The sequence below is a fragment of the Lactuca saligna genome, chromosome 1, assembly GCF_052625555.1.
Source record: "Lactuca saligna cultivar CGN05327 chromosome 1, ASM5262555v1, whole genome shotgun sequence".
NCBI lineage: Eukaryota > Viridiplantae > Streptophyta > Magnoliopsida > Asterales > Asteraceae > Lactuca > Lactuca saligna.
The window spans coordinates 157,785,198-157,804,639 of NC_136417.1; the positions used below are offsets into that span (position 1 = coordinate 157,785,198).

At 49.8% G+C, this 19,442-nt stretch overlaps 58 non-coding genes across 58 annotated transcripts; all 58 read left to right on the plus strand.

Annotated features, from left to right (window-relative positions):
* Nucleotides 1-70: 70 nt before the first annotated feature.
* LOC145020076 (5S ribosomal RNA) lies at nt 71-189 on the plus strand. The gene has a single exon (XR_013668270.1). It is a non-coding gene; the product is annotated as a 5S ribosomal RNA (ribosomal RNA).
* A 219-nt stretch (nt 190-408) lies between these two features.
* Nucleotides 409-527, plus strand: LOC145020087 (5S ribosomal RNA). The gene has a single exon (XR_013668281.1). It is a non-coding gene; the product is annotated as a 5S ribosomal RNA (ribosomal RNA).
* A 218-nt stretch (nt 528-745) lies between these two features.
* On the plus strand, nt 746-864 carry LOC145020098 (5S ribosomal RNA). Its single transcript, XR_013668292.1, has one exon. It is a non-coding gene; the product is annotated as a 5S ribosomal RNA (ribosomal RNA).
* Nucleotides 865-1,082: 218 nt separating this feature from the next.
* On the plus strand, nt 1,083-1,201 carry LOC145020120 (5S ribosomal RNA). The gene has a single exon (XR_013668313.1). It is a non-coding gene; the product is annotated as a 5S ribosomal RNA (ribosomal RNA).
* Nucleotides 1,202-1,421: 220 nt separating this feature from the next.
* Nucleotides 1,422-1,540, plus strand: LOC145020131 (5S ribosomal RNA). The gene has a single exon (XR_013668323.1). It is a non-coding gene; the product is annotated as a 5S ribosomal RNA (ribosomal RNA).
* Nucleotides 1,541-1,758: 218 nt separating this feature from the next.
* Nucleotides 1,759-1,877, plus strand: LOC145020143 (5S ribosomal RNA). The gene has a single exon (XR_013668334.1). It is a non-coding gene; the product is annotated as a 5S ribosomal RNA (ribosomal RNA).
* A 218-nt stretch (nt 1,878-2,095) lies between these two features.
* LOC145020154 (5S ribosomal RNA) lies at nt 2,096-2,214 on the plus strand. Its single transcript, XR_013668345.1, has one exon. It is a non-coding gene; the product is annotated as a 5S ribosomal RNA (ribosomal RNA).
* A 220-nt stretch (nt 2,215-2,434) lies between these two features.
* LOC145020165 (5S ribosomal RNA) lies at nt 2,435-2,553 on the plus strand. Its single transcript, XR_013668356.1, has one exon. It is a non-coding gene; the product is annotated as a 5S ribosomal RNA (ribosomal RNA).
* A 218-nt stretch (nt 2,554-2,771) lies between these two features.
* On the plus strand, nt 2,772-2,890 carry LOC145020176 (5S ribosomal RNA). The gene has a single exon (XR_013668367.1). It is a non-coding gene; the product is annotated as a 5S ribosomal RNA (ribosomal RNA).
* A 218-nt stretch (nt 2,891-3,108) lies between these two features.
* LOC145020187 (5S ribosomal RNA) lies at nt 3,109-3,227 on the plus strand. The gene has a single exon (XR_013668378.1). It is a non-coding gene; the product is annotated as a 5S ribosomal RNA (ribosomal RNA).
* A 218-nt stretch (nt 3,228-3,445) lies between these two features.
* Nucleotides 3,446-3,564, plus strand: LOC145020198 (5S ribosomal RNA). Its single transcript, XR_013668389.1, has one exon. It is a non-coding gene; the product is annotated as a 5S ribosomal RNA (ribosomal RNA).
* A 218-nt stretch (nt 3,565-3,782) lies between these two features.
* Nucleotides 3,783-3,901, plus strand: LOC145020209 (5S ribosomal RNA). Its single transcript, XR_013668400.1, has one exon. It is a non-coding gene; the product is annotated as a 5S ribosomal RNA (ribosomal RNA).
* A 218-nt stretch (nt 3,902-4,119) lies between these two features.
* On the plus strand, nt 4,120-4,238 carry LOC145020220 (5S ribosomal RNA). Its single transcript, XR_013668411.1, has one exon. It is a non-coding gene; the product is annotated as a 5S ribosomal RNA (ribosomal RNA).
* A 218-nt stretch (nt 4,239-4,456) lies between these two features.
* On the plus strand, nt 4,457-4,575 carry LOC145020242 (5S ribosomal RNA). Its single transcript, XR_013668433.1, has one exon. It is a non-coding gene; the product is annotated as a 5S ribosomal RNA (ribosomal RNA).
* Nucleotides 4,576-4,794: 219 nt separating this feature from the next.
* On the plus strand, nt 4,795-4,913 carry LOC145020253 (5S ribosomal RNA). Its single transcript, XR_013668444.1, has one exon. It is a non-coding gene; the product is annotated as a 5S ribosomal RNA (ribosomal RNA).
* Nucleotides 4,914-5,131: 218 nt separating this feature from the next.
* On the plus strand, nt 5,132-5,250 carry LOC145020264 (5S ribosomal RNA). Its single transcript, XR_013668455.1, has one exon. It is a non-coding gene; the product is annotated as a 5S ribosomal RNA (ribosomal RNA).
* A 218-nt stretch (nt 5,251-5,468) lies between these two features.
* Nucleotides 5,469-5,587, plus strand: LOC145020275 (5S ribosomal RNA). The gene has a single exon (XR_013668466.1). It is a non-coding gene; the product is annotated as a 5S ribosomal RNA (ribosomal RNA).
* A 218-nt stretch (nt 5,588-5,805) lies between these two features.
* LOC145020286 (5S ribosomal RNA) lies at nt 5,806-5,924 on the plus strand. Its single transcript, XR_013668477.1, has one exon. It is a non-coding gene; the product is annotated as a 5S ribosomal RNA (ribosomal RNA).
* Nucleotides 5,925-6,142: 218 nt separating this feature from the next.
* LOC145020309 (5S ribosomal RNA) lies at nt 6,143-6,261 on the plus strand. Its single transcript, XR_013668498.1, has one exon. It is a non-coding gene; the product is annotated as a 5S ribosomal RNA (ribosomal RNA).
* Nucleotides 6,262-6,479: 218 nt separating this feature from the next.
* Nucleotides 6,480-6,598, plus strand: LOC145020320 (5S ribosomal RNA). Its single transcript, XR_013668509.1, has one exon. It is a non-coding gene; the product is annotated as a 5S ribosomal RNA (ribosomal RNA).
* A 218-nt stretch (nt 6,599-6,816) lies between these two features.
* On the plus strand, nt 6,817-6,935 carry LOC145020331 (5S ribosomal RNA). Its single transcript, XR_013668520.1, has one exon. It is a non-coding gene; the product is annotated as a 5S ribosomal RNA (ribosomal RNA).
* Nucleotides 6,936-7,153: 218 nt separating this feature from the next.
* On the plus strand, nt 7,154-7,272 carry LOC145020342 (5S ribosomal RNA). Its single transcript, XR_013668531.1, has one exon. It is a non-coding gene; the product is annotated as a 5S ribosomal RNA (ribosomal RNA).
* A 218-nt stretch (nt 7,273-7,490) lies between these two features.
* LOC145020353 (5S ribosomal RNA) lies at nt 7,491-7,609 on the plus strand. Its single transcript, XR_013668542.1, has one exon. It is a non-coding gene; the product is annotated as a 5S ribosomal RNA (ribosomal RNA).
* Nucleotides 7,610-7,827: 218 nt separating this feature from the next.
* Nucleotides 7,828-7,946, plus strand: LOC145020375 (5S ribosomal RNA). The gene has a single exon (XR_013668564.1). It is a non-coding gene; the product is annotated as a 5S ribosomal RNA (ribosomal RNA).
* A 219-nt stretch (nt 7,947-8,165) lies between these two features.
* LOC145020386 (5S ribosomal RNA) lies at nt 8,166-8,284 on the plus strand. Its single transcript, XR_013668575.1, has one exon. It is a non-coding gene; the product is annotated as a 5S ribosomal RNA (ribosomal RNA).
* A 218-nt stretch (nt 8,285-8,502) lies between these two features.
* Nucleotides 8,503-8,621, plus strand: LOC145020397 (5S ribosomal RNA). Its single transcript, XR_013668586.1, has one exon. It is a non-coding gene; the product is annotated as a 5S ribosomal RNA (ribosomal RNA).
* Nucleotides 8,622-8,839: 218 nt separating this feature from the next.
* LOC145026422 (5S ribosomal RNA) lies at nt 8,840-8,958 on the plus strand. The gene has a single exon (XR_013674396.1). It is a non-coding gene; the product is annotated as a 5S ribosomal RNA (ribosomal RNA).
* A 218-nt stretch (nt 8,959-9,176) lies between these two features.
* On the plus strand, nt 9,177-9,295 carry LOC145020408 (5S ribosomal RNA). Its single transcript, XR_013668596.1, has one exon. It is a non-coding gene; the product is annotated as a 5S ribosomal RNA (ribosomal RNA).
* Nucleotides 9,296-9,513: 218 nt separating this feature from the next.
* Nucleotides 9,514-9,632, plus strand: LOC145020419 (5S ribosomal RNA). Its single transcript, XR_013668607.1, has one exon. It is a non-coding gene; the product is annotated as a 5S ribosomal RNA (ribosomal RNA).
* A 218-nt stretch (nt 9,633-9,850) lies between these two features.
* On the plus strand, nt 9,851-9,969 carry LOC145020430 (5S ribosomal RNA). Its single transcript, XR_013668618.1, has one exon. It is a non-coding gene; the product is annotated as a 5S ribosomal RNA (ribosomal RNA).
* Nucleotides 9,970-10,187: 218 nt separating this feature from the next.
* Nucleotides 10,188-10,306, plus strand: LOC145025690 (5S ribosomal RNA). Its single transcript, XR_013673693.1, has one exon. It is a non-coding gene; the product is annotated as a 5S ribosomal RNA (ribosomal RNA).
* Nucleotides 10,307-10,524: 218 nt separating this feature from the next.
* LOC145020441 (5S ribosomal RNA) lies at nt 10,525-10,643 on the plus strand. The gene has a single exon (XR_013668629.1). It is a non-coding gene; the product is annotated as a 5S ribosomal RNA (ribosomal RNA).
* Nucleotides 10,644-10,861: 218 nt separating this feature from the next.
* LOC145020452 (5S ribosomal RNA) lies at nt 10,862-10,980 on the plus strand. The gene has a single exon (XR_013668640.1). It is a non-coding gene; the product is annotated as a 5S ribosomal RNA (ribosomal RNA).
* A 218-nt stretch (nt 10,981-11,198) lies between these two features.
* Nucleotides 11,199-11,317, plus strand: LOC145020463 (5S ribosomal RNA). The gene has a single exon (XR_013668651.1). It is a non-coding gene; the product is annotated as a 5S ribosomal RNA (ribosomal RNA).
* A 218-nt stretch (nt 11,318-11,535) lies between these two features.
* On the plus strand, nt 11,536-11,654 carry LOC145020474 (5S ribosomal RNA). Its single transcript, XR_013668662.1, has one exon. It is a non-coding gene; the product is annotated as a 5S ribosomal RNA (ribosomal RNA).
* A 218-nt stretch (nt 11,655-11,872) lies between these two features.
* Nucleotides 11,873-11,991, plus strand: LOC145020496 (5S ribosomal RNA). Its single transcript, XR_013668683.1, has one exon. It is a non-coding gene; the product is annotated as a 5S ribosomal RNA (ribosomal RNA).
* Nucleotides 11,992-12,211: 220 nt separating this feature from the next.
* On the plus strand, nt 12,212-12,330 carry LOC145020507 (5S ribosomal RNA). Its single transcript, XR_013668694.1, has one exon. It is a non-coding gene; the product is annotated as a 5S ribosomal RNA (ribosomal RNA).
* A 219-nt stretch (nt 12,331-12,549) lies between these two features.
* On the plus strand, nt 12,550-12,668 carry LOC145020518 (5S ribosomal RNA). The gene has a single exon (XR_013668704.1). It is a non-coding gene; the product is annotated as a 5S ribosomal RNA (ribosomal RNA).
* A 218-nt stretch (nt 12,669-12,886) lies between these two features.
* On the plus strand, nt 12,887-13,005 carry LOC145020529 (5S ribosomal RNA). The gene has a single exon (XR_013668715.1). It is a non-coding gene; the product is annotated as a 5S ribosomal RNA (ribosomal RNA).
* Nucleotides 13,006-13,223: 218 nt separating this feature from the next.
* LOC145020540 (5S ribosomal RNA) lies at nt 13,224-13,342 on the plus strand. Its single transcript, XR_013668725.1, has one exon. It is a non-coding gene; the product is annotated as a 5S ribosomal RNA (ribosomal RNA).
* Nucleotides 13,343-13,560: 218 nt separating this feature from the next.
* Nucleotides 13,561-13,679, plus strand: LOC145020551 (5S ribosomal RNA). Its single transcript, XR_013668736.1, has one exon. It is a non-coding gene; the product is annotated as a 5S ribosomal RNA (ribosomal RNA).
* A 218-nt stretch (nt 13,680-13,897) lies between these two features.
* LOC145020562 (5S ribosomal RNA) lies at nt 13,898-14,016 on the plus strand. The gene has a single exon (XR_013668747.1). It is a non-coding gene; the product is annotated as a 5S ribosomal RNA (ribosomal RNA).
* A 218-nt stretch (nt 14,017-14,234) lies between these two features.
* On the plus strand, nt 14,235-14,353 carry LOC145020573 (5S ribosomal RNA). Its single transcript, XR_013668758.1, has one exon. It is a non-coding gene; the product is annotated as a 5S ribosomal RNA (ribosomal RNA).
* A 220-nt stretch (nt 14,354-14,573) lies between these two features.
* On the plus strand, nt 14,574-14,692 carry LOC145020584 (5S ribosomal RNA). The gene has a single exon (XR_013668769.1). It is a non-coding gene; the product is annotated as a 5S ribosomal RNA (ribosomal RNA).
* Nucleotides 14,693-14,910: 218 nt separating this feature from the next.
* On the plus strand, nt 14,911-15,029 carry LOC145020595 (5S ribosomal RNA). The gene has a single exon (XR_013668780.1). It is a non-coding gene; the product is annotated as a 5S ribosomal RNA (ribosomal RNA).
* Nucleotides 15,030-15,250: 221 nt separating this feature from the next.
* Nucleotides 15,251-15,369, plus strand: LOC145020617 (5S ribosomal RNA). Its single transcript, XR_013668802.1, has one exon. It is a non-coding gene; the product is annotated as a 5S ribosomal RNA (ribosomal RNA).
* A 218-nt stretch (nt 15,370-15,587) lies between these two features.
* LOC145020628 (5S ribosomal RNA) lies at nt 15,588-15,706 on the plus strand. Its single transcript, XR_013668813.1, has one exon. It is a non-coding gene; the product is annotated as a 5S ribosomal RNA (ribosomal RNA).
* Nucleotides 15,707-15,924: 218 nt separating this feature from the next.
* On the plus strand, nt 15,925-16,043 carry LOC145020640 (5S ribosomal RNA). Its single transcript, XR_013668824.1, has one exon. It is a non-coding gene; the product is annotated as a 5S ribosomal RNA (ribosomal RNA).
* Nucleotides 16,044-16,261: 218 nt separating this feature from the next.
* On the plus strand, nt 16,262-16,380 carry LOC145020651 (5S ribosomal RNA). Its single transcript, XR_013668835.1, has one exon. It is a non-coding gene; the product is annotated as a 5S ribosomal RNA (ribosomal RNA).
* A 221-nt stretch (nt 16,381-16,601) lies between these two features.
* On the plus strand, nt 16,602-16,720 carry LOC145020662 (5S ribosomal RNA). The gene has a single exon (XR_013668846.1). It is a non-coding gene; the product is annotated as a 5S ribosomal RNA (ribosomal RNA).
* A 218-nt stretch (nt 16,721-16,938) lies between these two features.
* Nucleotides 16,939-17,057, plus strand: LOC145020673 (5S ribosomal RNA). Its single transcript, XR_013668857.1, has one exon. It is a non-coding gene; the product is annotated as a 5S ribosomal RNA (ribosomal RNA).
* Nucleotides 17,058-17,275: 218 nt separating this feature from the next.
* On the plus strand, nt 17,276-17,394 carry LOC145020684 (5S ribosomal RNA). The gene has a single exon (XR_013668868.1). It is a non-coding gene; the product is annotated as a 5S ribosomal RNA (ribosomal RNA).
* A 220-nt stretch (nt 17,395-17,614) lies between these two features.
* LOC145020695 (5S ribosomal RNA) lies at nt 17,615-17,733 on the plus strand. Its single transcript, XR_013668879.1, has one exon. It is a non-coding gene; the product is annotated as a 5S ribosomal RNA (ribosomal RNA).
* A 218-nt stretch (nt 17,734-17,951) lies between these two features.
* On the plus strand, nt 17,952-18,070 carry LOC145020706 (5S ribosomal RNA). Its single transcript, XR_013668890.1, has one exon. It is a non-coding gene; the product is annotated as a 5S ribosomal RNA (ribosomal RNA).
* Nucleotides 18,071-18,288: 218 nt separating this feature from the next.
* LOC145020717 (5S ribosomal RNA) lies at nt 18,289-18,407 on the plus strand. Its single transcript, XR_013668900.1, has one exon. It is a non-coding gene; the product is annotated as a 5S ribosomal RNA (ribosomal RNA).
* A 222-nt stretch (nt 18,408-18,629) lies between these two features.
* LOC145020737 (5S ribosomal RNA) lies at nt 18,630-18,748 on the plus strand. Its single transcript, XR_013668915.1, has one exon. It is a non-coding gene; the product is annotated as a 5S ribosomal RNA (ribosomal RNA).
* A 218-nt stretch (nt 18,749-18,966) lies between these two features.
* On the plus strand, nt 18,967-19,085 carry LOC145020744 (5S ribosomal RNA). The gene has a single exon (XR_013668922.1). It is a non-coding gene; the product is annotated as a 5S ribosomal RNA (ribosomal RNA).
* Nucleotides 19,086-19,309: 224 nt separating this feature from the next.
* Nucleotides 19,310-19,428, plus strand: LOC145020755 (5S ribosomal RNA). Its single transcript, XR_013668932.1, has one exon. It is a non-coding gene; the product is annotated as a 5S ribosomal RNA (ribosomal RNA).
* Nucleotides 19,429-19,442: the final 14 nt, after the last annotated feature.

The window sequence follows — 19,442 nt, forward strand, 5'->3', positions numbered from 1 at the left end:
CTCGCGTCCGAAAGCAAACGAGGTTCTGCGTCTTGTAGGACATAAAAACAATAAGCATGGATAGTATTTCGGGTGCGATCATACCAGCACTAATGCACCGGATCCCATCAGAACTCCGCAGTTAAGCGTGCTTGGGCGAGAGTAGTACTAGGATGGGTGACCCCCTGGGAAGTCCTCGTGTTGCACCCCCTTTTTCGTTGTCCGTCTGCGTTTTTTTATGTTTTAGGTGCGTTTTTTTTTTTCTTTCTTGCTATATCCATGCTCGGGCGGCCTCCGGTTCAATGTTGATTGTTTTCTTGTTTCCCGAACCGAGCCGATCCATCACGTGGGTCCCACGCCTCGCGTCCGAAAGAAAACGAGGTTCTGCGTCTTGTAAGACATAAAAACAATAAGCATGGATAGTATTTCGGGTGCGATCATACCAGCACTAATGCACCGGATCCCATCAGAACTCCGCAGTTAAGCGTGCTTGGGCGAGAGTAGTACTAGGATGGGTGACCCCCTGGGAAGTCCTCGTGTTGCACCCCCTTTTTCGTTGCCCGTCTGCGTTTTTTTATGTTTTAGGTGCGTTTTTTTTTCCTTTCTTGCTATATCCATGCTCGGGCGGCCTCCGGTTCAATGTTGATTGTTTTCTTGTTTCCCGAACCGAGCCGATCCATCACGTGGGTCCCACGCCTCGCGTCCGAAAGCAAACGAGGTTCTGCGTCTTGTAGGACATAAAAACAATAAGCATGGATAGTATTTCGGGTGCGATCATACCAGCACTAATGCACCGGATCCCATCAGAACTCCGCAGTTAAGCGTGCTTGGGCGAGAGTAGTACTAGGATGGGTGACCCCCTGGGAAGTCCTCGTGTTGCACCCCCTTTTTCGTTGCCCGTCTGCGTTTTTTTATGTTTTAGGTGCGTTTTTTTTTTCTTTCTTGCTATATCCATGCTCGGGCGGCCTCCGGTTCAATGTTGATTGTTTTCTTGTTTCCCGAACCGAGCCGATCCATCACGTGGGTCCCACGCCTCGCGTCCGAAAGCAAACGAGGTTCTGCGTCTTGTAGGACATAAAAACAATAAGCATGGATAGTATTTCGGGTGCGATCATACCAGCACTAATGCACCGGATCCCATCAGAACTCCGCAGTTAAGCGTGCTTGGGCGAGAGTAGTACTAGGATGGGTGACCCCCTGGGAAGTCCTCGTGTTGCACCCCCTTTTTCGTTGTCCGTCTGCGTTTTTTTATGTTTTAGGTGCGTTTTTTTTTTTTCTTTCTTGCTATATCCATGCTCGGGCGGCCTCCGGTTCAATGTTGATTGTTTTCTTGTTTCCCGAACCGAGCCGATCCATCACGTGGGTCCCACGCCTCGCGTCCGAAAGAAAACGAGGTTCTGCGTCTTGTAAGACATAAAAACAATAAGCATGGATAGTATTTCGGGTGCGATCATACCAGCACTAATGCACCGGATCCCATCAGAACTCCGCAGTTAAGCGTGCTTGGGCGAGAGTAGTACTAGGATGGGTGACCCCCTGGGAAGTCCTCGTGTTGCACCCCCTTTTTCGTTGCCCGTCTGCGTTTTTTTATGTTTTAGGTGCGTTTTTTTTTCCTTTCTTGCTATATCCATGCTCGGGCGGCCTCCGGTTCAATGTTGATTGTTTTCTTGTTTCCCGAACCGAGCCGATCCATCACGTGGGTCCCACGCCTCGCGTCCGAAAGCAAACGAGGTTCTGCGTCTTGTAGGACATAAAAACAATAAGCATGGATAGTATTTCGGGTGCGATCATACCAGCACTAATGCACCGGATCCCATCAGAACTCCGCAGTTAAGCGTGCTTGGGCGAGAGTAGTACTAGGATGGGTGACCCCCTGGGAAGTCCTCGTGTTGCACCCCCTTTTTCGTTGCCCGTCTGCGTTTTTTTATGTTTTAGGTGCGTTTTTTTTTTCTTTCTTGCTATATCCATGCTCGGGCGGCCTCCGGTTCAATGTTGATTGTTTTCTTGTTTCCCGAACCGAGCCGATCCATCACGTGGGTCCCACGCCTCGCGTCCGAAAGCAAACGAGGTTCTGCGTCTTGTAGGACATAAAAACAATAAGCATGGATAGTATTTCGGGTGCGATCATACCAGCACTAATGCACCGGATCCCATCAGAACTCCGCAGTTAAGCGTGCTTGGGCGAGAGTAGTACTAGGATGGGTGACCCCCTGGGAAGTCCTCGTGTTGCACCCCCTTTTTCGTTGTCCGTCTGCGTTTTTTTATGTTTTAGGTGCGTTTTTTTTTTTTCTTTCTTGCTATATCCATGCTCGGGCGGCCTCCGGTTCAATGTTGATTGTTTTCTTGTTTCCCGAACCGAGCCGATCCATCACGTGGGTCCCACGCCTCGCGTCCGAAAGAAAACGAGGTTCTGCGTCTTGTAAGACATAAAAACAATAAGCATGGATAGTATTTCGGGTGCGATCATACCAGCACTAATGCACCGGATCCCATCAGAACTCCGCAGTTAAGCGTGCTTGGGCGAGAGTAGTACTAGGATGGGTGACCCCCTGGGAAGTCCTCGTGTTGCACCCCCTTTTTCGTTGCCCGTCTGCGTTTTTTTATGTTTTAGGTGCGTTTTTTTTTCCTTTCTTGCTATATCCATGCTCGGGCGGCCTCCGGTTCAATGTTGATTGTTTTCTTGTTTCCCGAACCGAGCCGATCCATCACGTGGGTCCCACGCCTCGCGTCCGAAAGCAAACGAGGTTCTGCGTCTTGTAGTACATAAAAACAATAAGCATGGATAGTATTTCGGGTGCGATCATACCAGCACTAATGCACCGGATCCCATCAGAACTCCGCAGTTAAGCGTGCTTGGGCGAGAGTAGTACTAGGATGGGTGACCCCCTGGGAAGTCCTCGTGTTGCACCCCCTTTTTCGTTGCCCGTCTGCGTTTTTTTATGTTTTAGGTGCGTTTTTTTTTTCTTTCTTGCTATATCCATGCTCGGGCGGCCTCCGGTTCAATGTTGATTGTTTTCTTGTTTCCCGAACCGAGCCGATCCATCACGTGGGTCCCACGCCTCGCGTCCGAAAGCAAACGAGGTTCTGCGTCTTGTAGGACATAAAAACAATAAGCATGGATAGTATTTCGGGTGCGATCATACCAGCACTAATGCACCGGATCCCATCAGAACTCCGCAGTTAAGCGTGCTTGGGCGAGAGTAGTACTAGGATGGGTGACCCCCTGGGAAGTCCTCGTGTTGCACCCCCTTTTTCGTTGCCCGTCTGCGTTTTTTTATGTTTTAGGTGCGTTTTTTTTTTCTTTCTTGCTATATCCATGCTCGGGCGGCCTCCGGTTCAATGTTGATTGTTTTCTTGTTTCCCGAACCGAGCCGATCCATCACGTGGGTCCCACGCCTCGCGTCCGAAAGCAAACGAGGTTCTGCGTCTTGTAGGACATAAAAACAATAAGCATGGATAGTATTTCGGGTGCGATCATACCAGCACTAATGCACCGGATCCCATCAGAACTCCGCAGTTAAGCGTGCTTGGGCGAGAGTAGTACTAGGATGGGTGACCCCCTGGGAAGTCCTCGTGTTGCACCCCCTTTTTCGTTGCCCGTCTGCGTTTTTTTATGTTTTAGGTGCGTTTTTTTTTTCTTTCTTGCTATATCCATGCTCGGGCGGCCTCCGGTTCAATGTTGATTGTTTTCTTGTTTCCCGAACCGAGCCGATCCATCACGTGGGTCCCACGCCTCGCGTCCGAAAGCAAACGAGGTTCTGCGTCTTGTAGGACATAAAAACAATAAGCATGGATAGTATTTCGGGTGCGATCATACCAGCACTAATGCACCGGATCCCATCAGAACTCCGCAGTTAAGCGTGCTTGGGCGAGAGTAGTACTAGGATGGGTGACCCCCTGGGAAGTCCTCGTGTTGCACCCCCTTTTTCGTTGCCCGTCTGCGTTTTTTTATGTTTTAGGTGCGTTTTTTTTTTCTTTCTTGCTATATCCATGCTCGGGCGGCCTCCGGTTCAATGTTGATTGTTTTCTTGTTTCCCGAACCGAGCCGATCCATCACGTGGGTCCCACGCCTCGCGTCCGAAAGCAAACGAGGTTCTGCGTCTTGTAGGACATAAAAACAATAAGCATGGATAGTATTTCGGGTGCGATCATACCAGCACTAATGCACCGGATCCCATCAGAACTCCGCAGTTAAGCGTGCTTGGGCGAGAGTAGTACTAGGATGGGTGACCCCCTGGGAAGTCCTCGTGTTGCACCCCCTTTTTCGTTGCCCGTCTGCGTTTTTTTATGTTTTAGGTGCGTTTTTTTTTTCTTTCTTGCTATATCCATGCTCGGGCGGCCTCCGGTTCAATGTTGATTGTTTTCTTGTTTCCCGAACCGAGCCGATCCATCACGTGGGTCCCACGCCTCGCGTCCGAAAGCAAACGAGGTTCTGCGTCTTGTAGGACATAAAAACAATAAGCATGGATAGTATTTCGGGTGCGATCATACCAGCACTAATGCACCGGATCCCATCAGAACTCCGCAGTTAAGCGTGCTTGGGCGAGAGTAGTACTAGGATGGGTGACCCCCTGGGAAGTCCTCGTGTTGCACCCCCTTTTTCGTTGTCCGTCTGCGTTTTTTTATGTTTTAGGTGCGTTTTTTTTTTTCTTTCTTGCTATATCCATGCTCGGGCGGCCTCCGGTTCAATGTTGATTGTTTTCTTGTTTCCCGAACCGAGCCGATCCATCACGTGGGTCCCACGCCTCGCGTCCGAAAGAAAACGAGGTTCTGCGTCTTGTAAGACATAAAAACAATAAGCATGGATAGTATTTCGGGTGCGATCATACCAGCACTAATGCACCGGATCCCATCAGAACTCCGCAGTTAAGCGTGCTTGGGCGAGAGTAGTACTAGGATGGGTGACCCCCTGGGAAGTCCTCGTGTTGCACCCCCTTTTTCGTTGCCCGTCTGCGTTTTTTTATGTTTTAGGTGCGTTTTTTTTTCCTTTCTTGCTATATCCATGCTCGGGCGGCCTCCGGTTCAATGTTGATTGTTTTCTTGTTTCCCGAACCGAGCCGATCCATCACGTGGGTCCCACGCCTCGCGTCCGAAAGCAAACGAGGTTCTGCGTCTTGTAGTACATAAAAACAATAAGCATGGATAGTATTTCGGGTGCGATCATACCAGCACTAATGCACCGGATCCCATCAGAACTCCGCAGTTAAGCGTGCTTGGGCGAGAGTAGTACTAGGATGGGTGACCCCCTGGGAAGTCCTCGTGTTGCACCCCCTTTTTCGTTGCCCGTCTGCGTTTTTTTATGTTTTAGGTGCGTTTTTTTTTTCTTTCTTGCTATATCCATGCTCGGGCGGCCTCCGGTTCAATGTTGATTGTTTTCTTGTTTCCCGAACCGAGCCGATCCATCACGTGGGTCCCACGCCTCGCGTCCGAAAGCAAACGAGGTTCTGCGTCTTGTAGGACATAAAAACAATAAGCATGGATAGTATTTCGGGTGCGATCATACCAGCACTAATGCACCGGATCCCATCAGAACTCCGCAGTTAAGCGTGCTTGGGCGAGAGTAGTACTAGGATGGGTGACCCCCTGGGAAGTCCTCGTGTTGCACCCCCTTTTTCGTTGCCCGTCTGCGTTTTTTTATGTTTTAGGTGCGTTTTTTTTTTCTTTCTTGCTATATCCATGCTCGGGCGGCCTCCGGTTCAATGTTGATTGTTTTCTTGTTTCCCGAACCGAGCCGATCCATCACGTGGGTCCCACGCCTCGCGTCCGAAAGCAAACGAGGTTCTGCGTCTTGTAGGACATAAAAACAATAAGCATGGATAGTATTTCGGGTGCGATCATACCAGCACTAATGCACCGGATCCCATCAGAACTCCGCAGTTAAGCGTGCTTGGGCGAGAGTAGTACTAGGATGGGTGACCCCCTGGGAAGTCCTCGTGTTGCACCCCCTTTTTCGTTGCCCGTCTGCGTTTTTTTATGTTTTAGGTGCGTTTTTTTTTTCTTTCTTGCTATATCCATGCTCGGGCGGCCTCCGGTTCAATGTTGATTGTTTTCTTGTTTCCCGAACCGAGCCGATCCATCACGTGGGTCCCACGCCTCGCGTCCGAAAGCAAACGAGGTTCTGCGTCTTGTAGGACATAAAAACAATAAGCATGGATAGTATTTCGGGTGCGATCATACCAGCACTAATGCACCGGATCCCATCAGAACTCCGCAGTTAAGCGTGCTTGGGCGAGAGTAGTACTAGGATGGGTGACCCCCTGGGAAGTCCTCGTGTTGCACCCCCTTTTTCGTTGCCCGTCTGCGTTTTTTTATGTTTTAGGTGCGTTTTTTTTTTCTTTCTTGCTATATCCATGCTCGGGCGGCCTCCGGTTCAATGTTGATTGTTTTCTTGTTTCCCGAACCGAGCCGATCCATCACGTGGGTCCCACGCCTCGCGTCCGAAAGCAAACGAGGTTCTGCGTCTTGTAGGACATAAAAACAATAAGCATGGATAGTATTTCGGGTGCGATCATACCAGCACTAATGCACCGGATCCCATCAGAACTCCGCAGTTAAGCGTGCTTGGGCGAGAGTAGTACTAGGATGGGTGACCCCCTGGGAAGTCCTCGTGTTGCACCCCCTTTTTCGTTGCCCGTCTGCGTTTTTTTATGTTTTAGGTGCGTTTTTTTTTTCTTTCTTGCTATATCCATGCTCGGGCGGCCTCCGGTTCAATGTTGATTGTTTTCTTGTTTCCCGAACCGAGCCGATCCATCACGTGGGTCCCACGCCTCGCGTCCGAAAGCAAACGAGGTTCTGCGTCTTGTAGTACATAAAAACAATAAGCATGGATAGTATTTCGGGTGCGATCATACCAGCACTAATGCACCGGATCCCATCAGAACTCCGCAGTTAAGCGTGCTTGGGCGAGAGTAGTACTAGGATGGGTGACCCCCTGGGAAGTCCTCGTGTTGCACCCCCTTTTTCGTTGCCCGTCTGCGTTTTTTTATGTTTTAGGTGCGTTTTTTTTTCCTTTCTTGCTATATCCATGCTCGGGCGGCCTCCGGTTCAATGTTGATTGTTTTCTTGTTTCCCGAACCGAGCCGATCCATCACGTGGGTCCCACGCCTCGCGTCCGAAAGCAAACGAGGTTCTGCGTCTTGTAGTACATAAAAACAATAAGCATGGATAGTATTTCGGGTGCGATCATACCAGCACTAATGCACCGGATCCCATCAGAACTCCGCAGTTAAGCGTGCTTGGGCGAGAGTAGTACTAGGATGGGTGACCCCCTGGGAAGTCCTCGTGTTGCACCCCCTTTTTCGTTGCCCGTCTGCGTTTTTTTATGTTTTAGGTGCGTTTTTTTTTTCTTTCTTGCTATATCCATGCTCGGGCGGCCTCCGGTTCAATGTTGATTGTTTTCTTGTTTCCCGAACCGAGCCGATCCATCACGTGGGTCCCACGCCTCGCGTCCGAAAGCAAACGAGGTTCTGCGTCTTGTAGGACATAAAAACAATAAGCATGGATAGTATTTCGGGTGCGATCATACCAGCACTAATGCACCGGATCCCATCAGAACTCCGCAGTTAAGCGTGCTTGGGCGAGAGTAGTACTAGGATGGGTGACCCCCTGGGAAGTCCTCGTGTTGCACCCCCTTTTTCGTTGCCCGTCTGCGTTTTTTTATGTTTTAGGTGCGTTTTTTTTTTCTTTCTTGCTATATCCATGCTCGGGCGGCCTCCGGTTCAATGTTGATTGTTTTCTTGTTTCCCGAACCGAGCCGATCCATCACGTGGGTCCCACGCCTCGCGTCCGAAAGCAAACGAGGTTCTGCGTCTTGTAGGACATAAAAACAATAAGCATGGATAGTATTTCGGGTGCGATCATACCAGCACTAATGCACCGGATCCCATCAGAACTCCGCAGTTAAGCGTGCTTGGGCGAGAGTAGTACTAGGATGGGTGACCCCCTGGGAAGTCCTCGTGTTGCACCCCCTTTTTCGTTGCCCGTCTGCGTTTTTTTATGTTTTAGGTGCGTTTTTTTTTTTCTTTCTTGCTATATCCATGCTCGGGCGGCCTCCGGTTCAATGTTGATTGTTTTCTTGTTTCCCGAACCGAGCCGATCCATCACGTGGGTCCCACGCCTCGCGTCCGAAAGCAAACGAGGTTCTGCGTCTTGTAGGACATAAAAACAATAAGCATGGATAGTATTTCGGGTGCGATCATACCAGCACTAATGCACCGGATCCCATCAGAACTCCGCAGTTAAGCGTGCTTGGGCGAGAGTAGTACTAGGATGGGTGACCCCCTGGGAAGTCCTCGTGTTGCACCCCCTTTTTCGTTGCCCGTCTGCGTTTTTTTATGTTTTAGGTGCGTTTTTTTTTTCTTTCTTGCTATATCCATGCTCGGGCGGCCTCCGGTTCAATGTTGATTGTTTTCTTGTTTCCCGAACCGAGCCGATCCATCACGTGGGTCCCACGCCTCGCGTCCGAAAGCAAACGAGGTTCTGCGTCTTGTAGGACATAAAAACAATAAGCATGGATAGTATTTCGGGTGCGATCATACCAGCACTAATGCACCGGATCCCATCAGAACTCCGCAGTTAAGCGTGCTTGGGCGAGAGTAGTACTAGGATGGGTGACCCCCTGGGAAGTCCTCGTGTTGCACCCCCTTTTTCGTTGCCCGTCTGCGTTTTTTTATGTTTTAGGTGCGTTTTTTTTTTCTTTCTTGCTATATCCATGCTCGGGCGGCCTCCGGTTCAATGTTGATTGTTTTCTTGTTTCCCGAACCGAGCCGATCCATCACGTGGGTCCCACGCCTCGCGTCCGAAAGAAAACGAGGTTCTGCGTCTTGTAAGACATAAAAACAATAAGCATGGATAGTATTTCGGGTGCGATCATACTAGCACTAATGCACCGGATCCCATCAGAACTCCGCAGTTAAGCGTGCTTGGGCGAGAGTAGTACTAGGATGGGTGATCCCCTGGGAAGTCCTCGTGTTGCACCCCCTTTTTCGTTGATCGTCTGCGTTTTTTTATGTTTTAGGTGCGTTTTTTTTTTCTTTCTTGCTATATCCATGCTCGGGCGGCCTCCGGTTCAATGTTGATTGTTTTCTTGTTTCCCGAACCGAGCCGATCCATCACGTGGGTCCCACGCCTCGCGTCCGAAAGCAAACGAGGTTCTGCGTCTTGTAAGACATAAAAACAATAAGCATGGATAGTATTTCGGGTGCGATCATACCAGCACTAATGCACCGGATCCCATCAGAACTCCGCAGTTAAGCGTGCTTGGGCGAGAGTAGTACTAGGATGGGTGACCCCCTGGGAAGTCCTCGTGTTGCACCCCCTTTTTCGTTGCCCGTCTGCGTTTTTTTATGTTTTAGGTGCGTTTTTTTTTTCTTTCTTGCTATATCCATGCTCGGGCGGCCTCCGGTTCAATGTTGATTGTTTTCTTGTTTCCCGAACCGAGCCGATCCATCACGTGGGTCCCACGCCTCGCGTCCGAAAGCAAACGAGGTTCTGCGTCTTGTAGTACATAAAAACAATAAGCATGGATAGTATTTCGGGTGCGATCATACCAGCACTAATGCACCGGATCCCATCAGAACTCCGCAGTTAAGCGTGCTTGGGCGAGAGTAGTACTAGGATGGGTGACCCCCTGGGAAGTCCTCGTGTTGCACCCCCTTTTTCGTTGCCCGTCTGCGTTTTTTTATGTTTTAGGTGCGTTTTTTTTTCCTTTCTTGCTATATCCATGCTCGGGCGGCCTCCGGTTCAATGTTGATTGTTTTCTTGTTTCCCGAACCGAGCCGATCCATCACGTGGGTCCCACGCCTCGCGTCCGAAAGCAAACGAGGTTCTGCGTCTTGTAGTACATAAAAACAATAAGCATGGATAGTATTTCGGGTGCGATCATACCAGCACTAATGCACCGGATCCCATCAGAACTCCGCAGTTAAGCGTGCTTGGGCGAGAGTAGTACTAGGATGGGTGACCCCCTGGGAAGTCCTCGTGTTGCACCCCCTTTTTCGTTGCCCGTCTGCGTTTTTTTATGTTTTAGGTGCGTTTTTTTTTTCTTTCTTGCTATATCCATGCTCGGGCGGCCTCCGGTTCAATGTTGATTGTTTTCTTGTTTCCCGAACCGAGCCGATCCATCACGTGGGTCCCACGCCTCGCGTCCGAAAGCAAACGAGGTTCTGCGTCTTGTAAGACATAAAAACAATAAGCATGGATAGTATTTCGGGTGCGATCATACCAGCACTAATGCACCGGATCCCATCAGAACTCCGCAGTTAAGCGTGCTTGGGCGAGAGTAGTACTAGGATGGGTGATCCCCTGGGAAGTCCTCGTGTTGCACCCCCTTTTTCGTTGATCGTCTGCGTTTTTTTATGTTTTAGGTGCGTTTTTTTTTTCTTTCTTGCTATATCCATGCTCGGGCGGCCTCCGGTTCAATGTTGATTGTTTTCTTGTTTCCCGAACCGAGCCGATCCATCACGTGGGTCCCACGCCTCGCGTCCGAAAGCAAACGAGGTTCTGCGTCTTGTAAGACATAAAAACAATAAGCATGGATAGTATTTCGGGTGCGATCATACCAGCACTAATGCACCGGATCCCATCAGAACTCCGCAGTTAAGCGTGCTTGGGCGAGAGTAGTACTAGGATGGGTGACCCCCTGGGAAGTCCTCGTGTTGCACCCCCTTTTTCGTTGCCCGTCTGCGTTTTTTTATGTTTTAGGTGCGTTTTTTTTTTCTTTCTTGCTATATCCATGCTCGGGCGGCCTCCGGTTCAATGTTGATTGTTTTCTTGTTTCCCGAACCGAGCCGATCCATCACGTGGGTCCCACGCCTCGCGTCCGAAAGCAAACGAGGTTCTGCGTCTTGTAGTACATAAAAACAATAAGCATGGATAGTATTTCGGGTGCGATCATACCAGCACTAATGCACCGGATCCCATCAGAACTCCGCAGTTAAGCGTGCTTGGGCGAGAGTAGTACTAGGATGGGTGACCCCCTGGGAAGTCCTCGTGTTGCACCCCCTTTTTCGTTGCCCGTCTGCGTTTTTTTATGTTTTAGGTGCGTTTTTTTTTCCTTTCTTGCTATATCCATGCTCGGGCGGCCTCCGGTTCAATGTTGATTGTTTTCTTGTTTCCCGAACCGAGCCGATCCATCACGTGGGTCCCACGCCTCGCGTCCGAAAGCAAACGAGGTTCTGCGTCTTGTAGTACATAAAAACAATAAGCATGGATAGTATTTCGGGTGCGATCATACCAGCACTAATGCACCGGATCCCATCAGAACTCCGCAGTTAAGCGTGCTTGGGCGAGAGTAGTACTAGGATGGGTGACCCCCTGGGAAGTCCTCGTGTTGCACCCCCTTTTTCGTTGCCCGTCTGCGTTTTTTTATGTTTTAGGTGCGTTTTTTTTTTCTTTCTTGCTATATCCATGCTCGGGCGGCCTCCGGTTCAATGTTGATTGTTTTCTTGTTTCCCGAACCGAGCCGATCCATCACGTGGGTCCCACGCCTCGCGTCCGAAAGCAAACGAGGTTCTGCGTCTTGTAGGACATAAAAACAATAAGCATGGATAGTATTTCGGGTGCGATCATACCAGCACTAATGCACCGGATCCCATCAGAACTCCGCAGTTAAGCGTGCTTGGGCGAGAGTAGTACTAGGATGGGTGACCCCCTGGGAAGTCCTCGTGTTGCACCCCCTTTTTCGTTGCCCGTCTGCGTTTTTTTATGTTTTAGGTGCGTTTTTTTTTTCTTTCTTGCTATATCCATGCTCGGGCGGCCTCCGGTTCAATGTTGATTGTTTTCTTGTTTCCCGAACCGAGCCGATCCATCACGTGGGTCCCACGCCTCGCGTCCGAAAGCAAACGAGGTTCTGCGTCTTGTAGGACATAAAAACAATAAGCATGGATAGTATTTCGGGTGCGATCATACCAGCACTAATGCACCGGATCCCATCAGAACTCCGCAGTTAAGCGTGCTTGGGCGAGAGTAGTACTAGGATGGGTGACCCCCTGGGAAGTCCTCGTGTTGCACCCCCTTTTTCGTTGCCCGTCTGCGTTTTTTTATGTTTTAGGTGCGTTTTTTTTTTTTCTTTCTTGCTATATCCATGCTCGGGCGGCCTCCGGTTCAATGTTGATTGTTTTCTTGTTTCCCGAACCGAGCCGATCCATCACGTGGGTCCCACGCCTCGCGTCCGAAAGCAAACGAGGTTCTGCGTCTTGTAAGACATAAAAACATTAAGCATGGATAGTATTTCGGGTGCGATCATACCAGCACTAATGCACCGGATCCCATCAGAACTCCGCAGTTAAGCGTGCTTGGGCGAGAGTAGTACTAGGATGGGTGACCCCCTGGGAAGTCCTCGTGTTGCACCCCCTTTTTCGTTGATCGTCTGCGTTTTTTTATGTTTTAGGTGCGTTTTTTTTTTTCTTTCTTGCTATATCCATGCTCGGGCGGCCTCCGGTTCAATGTTGATTGTTTTCTTGTTTCCCGAACCGAGCCGATCCATCACGTGGGTCCCACGCCTCGCGTCCGAAAGCAAACGAGGTTCTGCGTCTTGTAAGACATAAAAACAATAAGCATGGATAGTATTTCGGGTGCGATCATACCAGCACTAATGCACCGGATCCCATCAGAACTCCGCAGTTAAGCGTGCTTGGGCGAGAGTAGTACTAGGATGGGTGACCCCCTGGGAAGTCCTCGTGTTGCACCCCCTTTTTCGTTGCCCGTCTGCGTTTTTTTATGTTTTAGGTGCGTTTTTTTTTTCTTTCTTGCTATATCCATGCTCGGGCGGCCTCCGGTTCAATGTTGATTGTTTTCTTGTTTCCCGAACCGAGCCGATCCATCACGTGGGTCCCACGCCTCGCGTCCGAAAGCAAACGAGGTTCTGCGTCTTGTAAGACATAAAAACATTAAGCATGGATAGTATTTCGGGTGCGATCATACCAGCACTAATGCACCGGATCCCATCAGAACTCCGCAGTTAAGCGTGCTTGGGCGAGAGTAGTACTAGGATGGGTGACCCCCTGGGAAGTCCTCGTGTTGCACCCCCTTTTTCGTTGCCCGTCTGCGTTTTTTTATGTTTTAGGTGCGTTTTTTTTTTCTTTCTTGCTATATCCATGCTCGGGCGGCCTCCGGTTCAATGTTGATTGTTTTCTTGTTTCCCGAACCGAGCCGATCCATCACGTGGGTCCCACGCCTCGCGTCCGAAAGAAAACGAGGTTCTGCGTCTTGTAAGACATAAAAACAATAAGCATGGATAGTATTTCGGGTGCGATCATACCAGCACTAATGCACCGGATCCCATCAGAACTCCGCAGTTAAGCGTGCTTGGGCGAGAGTAGTACTAGGATGGGTGACCCCCTGGGAAGTCCTCGTGTTGCACCCCCTTTTTCGTTGCCCGTCTGCGTTTTTTTATGTTTTAGGTGCGTTTTTTTTTTCTTTCTTGCTATATCCATGCTCGGGCGGCCTCCGGTTCAATGTTGATTGTTTTCTTGTTTCCCGAACCGAGCCGATCCATCACGTGGGTCCCACGCCTCGCGTCCGAAAGAAAACGAGGTTCTGCGTCTTGTAAGACATAAAAACAATAAGCATGGATAGTATTTCGGGTGCGATCATACCAGCACTAATGCACCGGATCCCATCAGAACTCCGCAGTTAAGCGTGCTTGGGCGAGAGTAGTACTAGGATGGGTGACCCCCTGGGAAGTCCTCGTGTTGCACCCCCTTTTTCGTTGCCCGTCTGCGTTTTTTTATGTTTTAGGTGCGTTTTTTTTTTCTTTCTTGCTATATCCATGCTCGGGCGGCCTCCGGTTCAATGTTGATTGTTTTCTTGTTTCCCGAACCGAGCCGATCCATCACGTGGGTCCCACGCCTCGCGTCCGAAAGAAAACGAGGTTCTGCGTCTTGTAAGACATAAAAACAATAAGCATGGATAGTATTTCGGGTGCGATCATACCAGCACTAATGCACCGGATCCCATCAGAACTCCGCAGTTAAGCGTGCTTGGGCGAGAGTAGTACTAGGATGGGTGACCCCCTGGGAAGTCCTCGTGTTGCACCCCCTTTTTCGTTGATCGTCTGCGTTTTTTTATGTTTTAGGTGCGTTTTTTTTTTCTTTCTTGCTATATCCATGCTCGGGCGGCCTCCGGTTCAATGTTGATTGTTTTCTTGTTTCCCGAACCGAGCCGATCCATCACGTGGGTCCCACGCCTCGCGTCCGAAAGCAAACGAGGTTCTGCGTCTTGTAAGACATAAAAACAATAAGCATGGATAGTATTTCGGGTGCGATCATACCAGCACTAATGCACCGGATCCCATCAGAACTCCGCAGTTAAGCGTGCTTGGGCGAGAGTAGTACTAGGATGGGTGACCCCCTGGGAAGTCCTCGTGTTGCACCCCCTTTTTCGTTGCCCGTCTGCGTTTTTTTATGTTTTAGGTGCGTTTTTTTTTTTTCTTTCTTGCTATATCCATGCTCGGGCGGCCTCCGGTTCAATGTTGATTGTTTTCTTGTTTCCCGAACCGAGCCGATCCATCACGTGGGTCCCACGCCTCGCGTCCGAAAGCAAACGAGCTTCTGCGTCTTGTAAGACATAAAAACATTAAGCATGGATAGTATTTCGGGTGCGATCATACCAGCACTAATGCACCGGATCCCATCAGAACTCCGCAGTTAAGCGTGCTTGGGCGAGAGTAGTACTAGGATGGGTGACCCCCTGGGAAGTCCTCGTGTTGCACCCCCTTTTTCGTTGATCGTCTGCGTTTTTTTATGTTTTAGGTGCGTTTTTTTTTTCTTTCTTGCTATATCCATGCTCGGGCGGCCTCCGGTTCAATGTTGATTGTTTTCTTGTTTCCCGAACCGAGCCGATCCATCACGTGGGTCCCACGCCTCGCGTCCGAAAGCAAACGAGGTTCTGCGTCTTGTAAGACATAAAAACAATAAGCATGGATAGTATTTCGGGTGCGATCATACCAGCACTAATGCACCGGATCCCATCAGAACTCCGCAGTTAAGCGTGCTTGGGCGAGAGTAGTACTAGGATGGGTGACCCCCTGGGAAGTCCTCGTGTTGCACCCCCTTTTTCGTTGCCCGTCTGCGTTTTTTTATGTTTTAGGTGCGTTTTTTTTTTTTTCTTTCTTGCTATATCCATGCTCGGGCGGCCTCCGGTTCAATGTTGATTGTTTTCTTGTTTCCCGAACCGAGCCGATCCATCACGTGGGTCCCACGCCTCGCGTCCGAAAGCAAACGAGGTTCTGCGTCTTGTAAGACATAAAAACATTAAGCATGGATAGTATTTCGGGTGCGATCATACCAGCACTAATGCACCGGATCCCATCAGAACTCCGCAGTTAAGCGTGCTTGGGCGAGAGTAGTACTAGGATGGGTGACCCCCTGGGAAGTCCTCGTGTTGCACCCCCTTTTTCGTTGCCCGTCTGCGTTTTTTTATGTTTTAGGTGCGTTTTTTTTTTCTTTCTTGCTATATCCATGCTCGGGCGGCCTCCGGTTCAATGTTGATTGTTTTCTTGTTTCTCGAACCGAGCCGATCCATCACGTGGGTCCCACGCCTCGCGTCCGAAAGCAAACGAGGTTCTGCGTCTTGTAAGACATAAAAACATTAAGCATGGATAGTATTTCGGGTGCGATCATACCAGCACTAATGCACCGGATCCCATCAGAACTCCGCAGTTAAGCGTGCTTGGGCGAGAGTAGTACTAGGATGGGTGACCCCCTGGGAAGTCCTCGTGTTGCACCCCCTTTTTCGTTGCCCGTCTGCGTTTTTTTATGTTTTAGGTGCGTTTTTTTTTTCTTTCTTGCTATATCCATGCTCGGGCGGCCTCCGGTTCAATGTTGATTGTTTTCTTGTTTCCCGAACCGAGCCGATCCATCACGTGGGTCCCACGCCTCGCGTCCGAAAGAAAACGAGGTTCTGCGTCTTGTAAGACATAAAAACAATAAGCATGGATAGTATTTCGGGTGCGATCATACCAGCACTAATGCACCGGATCCCATCAGAACTCCGCAGTTAAGCGTGCTTGGGCGAGAGTAGTACTAGGATGGGTGACCCCCTGGGAAGTCCTCGTGTTGCACCCCCTTTTTCGTTGATCGTCTGCGTTTTTTTATGTTTTAGGTGCGTTTTTTTTTTCTTTCTTGCTATATCCATGCTCGGGCGGCCTCCGGTTCAATGTTGATTGTTTTCTTGTTTCCCGAACCGAGCCGATCCATCACGTGGGTCCCACGCCTCGCGTCCGAAAGCAAACGAGGTTCTGCGTCTTGTAAGACATAAAAACAATAAGCATGGATAGTATTTCGGGTGCGATCATACCAGCACTAATGCACCGGATCCCATCAGAACTCCGCAGTTAAGCGTGCTTGGGCGAGAGTAGTACTAGGATGGGTGACCCCCTGGGAAGTCCTCGTGTTGCACCCCCTTTTTCGTTGCCCGTCTGCGTTTTTTTATGTTTTAGGTGCGTTTTTTTTTTTTTCTTTCTTGCTATATCCATGCTCGGGCGGCCTCCGGTTCAATGTTGATTGTTTTCTTGTTTCCCGAACCGAGCCGATCCATCACGTGGGTCCCACGCCTCGCGTCCGAAAGCAAACGAGGTTCTGCGTCTTGTAAGACATAAAAACATTAAGCATGGATAGTATTTCGGGTGCGATCATACCAGCACTAATGCACCGGATCCCATCAGAACTCCGCAGTTAAGCGTGCTTGGGCGAGAGTAGTACTAGGATGGGTGACCCCCTGGGAAGTCCTCGTGTTGCACCCCCTTTTTCGTTGATCGTCTGCGTTTTTTTATGTTTTAGGTGCGTTTTTTTTTTCTTTCTTGCTATATCCATGCTCGGGCGGCCTCCGGTTCAATGTTGATTGTTTTCTTGTTTCCCGAACCGAGCCGATCCATCACGTGGGTCCCACGCCTCGCGTCCGAAAGCAAACGAGGTTCTGCGTCTTGTAAGACATAAAAACAATAAGCATGGATAGTATTTCGGGTGCGATCATACCAGCACTAATGCACCGGATCCCATCAGAACTCCGCAGTTAAGCGTGCTTGGGCGAGAGTAGTACTAGGATGGGTGACCCCCTGGGAAGTCCTCGTGTTGCACCCCCTTTTTCGTTGCCCGTCTGCGTTTTTTTATGTTTTAGGTGCGTTTTTTTTTTCTTTCTTGCTATATCCATGCTCGGGCGGCCTCCGGTTCAATGTTGATTGTTTTCTTGTTTCCCGAACCGAGCCGATCCATCACGTGGGTCCCACGCCTCGCGTCCGAAAGCAAACGAGGTTCTGCGTCTTGTAAGACATAAAAACATTAAGCATGGATAGTATTTCGGGTGCGATCATACCAGCACTAATGCACCGGATCCCATCAGAACTCCGCAGTTAAGCGTGCTTGGGCGAGAGTAGTACTAGGATGGGTGACCCCCTGGGAAGTCCTCGTGTTGCACCCCCTTTTTCGTTGCCCGTCTGCGTTTTTTTATGTTTTAGGTGCGTTTTTTTTTTTTCTTTCTTGCTATATCCATGCTCGGGCGGCCTCCGGTTCAATGTTGATTGTTTTCTTGTTTCCCGAACCGAGCCGATCCATCACGTGGGTCCCACGCCTCGCGTCCGAAAGCAAACGAGGTTCTGCGTCTTGTAAGACATAAAAACATTAAGCATGGATAGTATTTCGGGTGCGATCATACCAGCACTAATGCACCGGATCCCATCAGAACTCCGCAGTTAAGCGTGCTTGGGCGAGAGTAGTACTAGGATGGGTGACCCCCTGGGAAGTCCTCGTGTTGCACCCCCTTTTTCGTTGCCCGTCTGCGTTTTTTTATGTTTTAGGTGCGTTTTTTTTTTCTTTCTTGCTATATCCATGCTCGGGCGGCCTCCGGTTCAATGTTGATTGTTTTCTTGTTTCCCGAACCGAGCCGATCCATCACGTGGGTCCCACGCCTCGCGTCCGAAAGCAAACGAGGTTCTGCGTCTTGTAAGACATAAAAACATTAAGCATGGATAGTATTTCGGGTGCGATCATACCAGCACTAATGCACCGGATCCCATCAGAACTCCGCAGTTAAGCGTGCTTGGGCGAGAGTAGTACTAGGATGGGTGACCCCCTGGGAAGTCCTCGTGTTGCACCCCCTTTTTCGTTGATCGTCTGCGTTTTTTTATGTTTTAGGTGCGTTTTTTTTTTCTTTCTTGCTATATCCATGCTCGGGCGGCCTCCGGTTCAATGTTGATTGTTTTCTTGTTTCCCGAACCGAGCCGATCCATCACGTGGGTCCCACGCCTCGTGTCCGAAAGCAAACGAGGTTCTGCGTCTTGTAAGACATAAAAACAATAAGCATGGATAGTATTTCGGGTGCGATCATACCAGCACTAATGCACCGGATCCCATCAGAACTCCGCAGTTAAGCGTGCTTGGGCGAGAGTAGTACTAGGATGGGTGACCCCCTGGGAAGTCCTCGTGTTGCACCCCCTTTTTCGTTGCCCGTCTGCGTTTTTTTATGTTTTAGGTGCGTTTTTTTTTTTTTCTTTCTTGCTATATCCATGCTCGGGCGGCCTCCGGTTCAATGTTGATTTGTTTTCTTGTTTCCCGAACCGAGCCGATCCATCACGTGGGTCCCACGCCTCGCGTCCGAAAGCAAACGAGGTTCTGCGTCTTGTAAGACATAAAAACATTAAGCATGGATAGTATTTCGGGTGCGATCATACCAGCACTAATGCACCGGATCCCATCAGAACTCCGCAGTTAAGCGTGCTTGGGCGAGAGTAGTACTAGGATGGGTGACCCCCTGGGAAGTCCTCGTGTTGCACCCCCTTTTTCGTTGCCCGTCTGCGTTTTTTTATGTTTTAGGTGCGTTTTTTTTTTCTTTCTTGCTATATCCATGCTCGGGCGGCCTCCGGTTCAATGTTGATTGTTTTCTTGTTTCCCGAACCGAGCCGATCCATCACGTGGGTCCCACGCCTCGCGTCCGAAAGCAAACGAGGTTCTGCGTCTTGTAAGACATAAAAACATTAAGCATGGATAGTATTTCGGGTGCGATCATACCAGCACTAATGCACCGGATCCCATCAGAACTCCGCAGTTAAGCGTGCTTGGGCGAGAGTAGTACTAGGATGGGTGACCCCCTGGGAAGTCCTCGTGTTGCACCCCCTTTTTCGTTGCCCGTCTGCGTTTTTTTATGTTTTAGGTGCGTTTTTTTTTTTTTTTTCTTTCTTGCTATATCCATGCTCGGGCGGCCTCCGGTTCAATGTTGATTGTTTTCTTGTTTCCCGAACCGAGCCGATCCATCACGTGGGTCCCACGCCTCGCGTCCGAAAGAAAACGAGGTTCTGCGTCTTGTAAGACATAAAAACATTAAGCATGGATAGTATTTCGGGTGCGATCATACCAGCACTAATGCACCGGATCCCATCAGAACTCCGCAGTTAAGCGTGCTTGGGCGAGAGTAGTACTAGGATGGGTGACCCCCTGGGAAGTCCTCGTGTTGCACCCCCTTTTTCGTTGCCC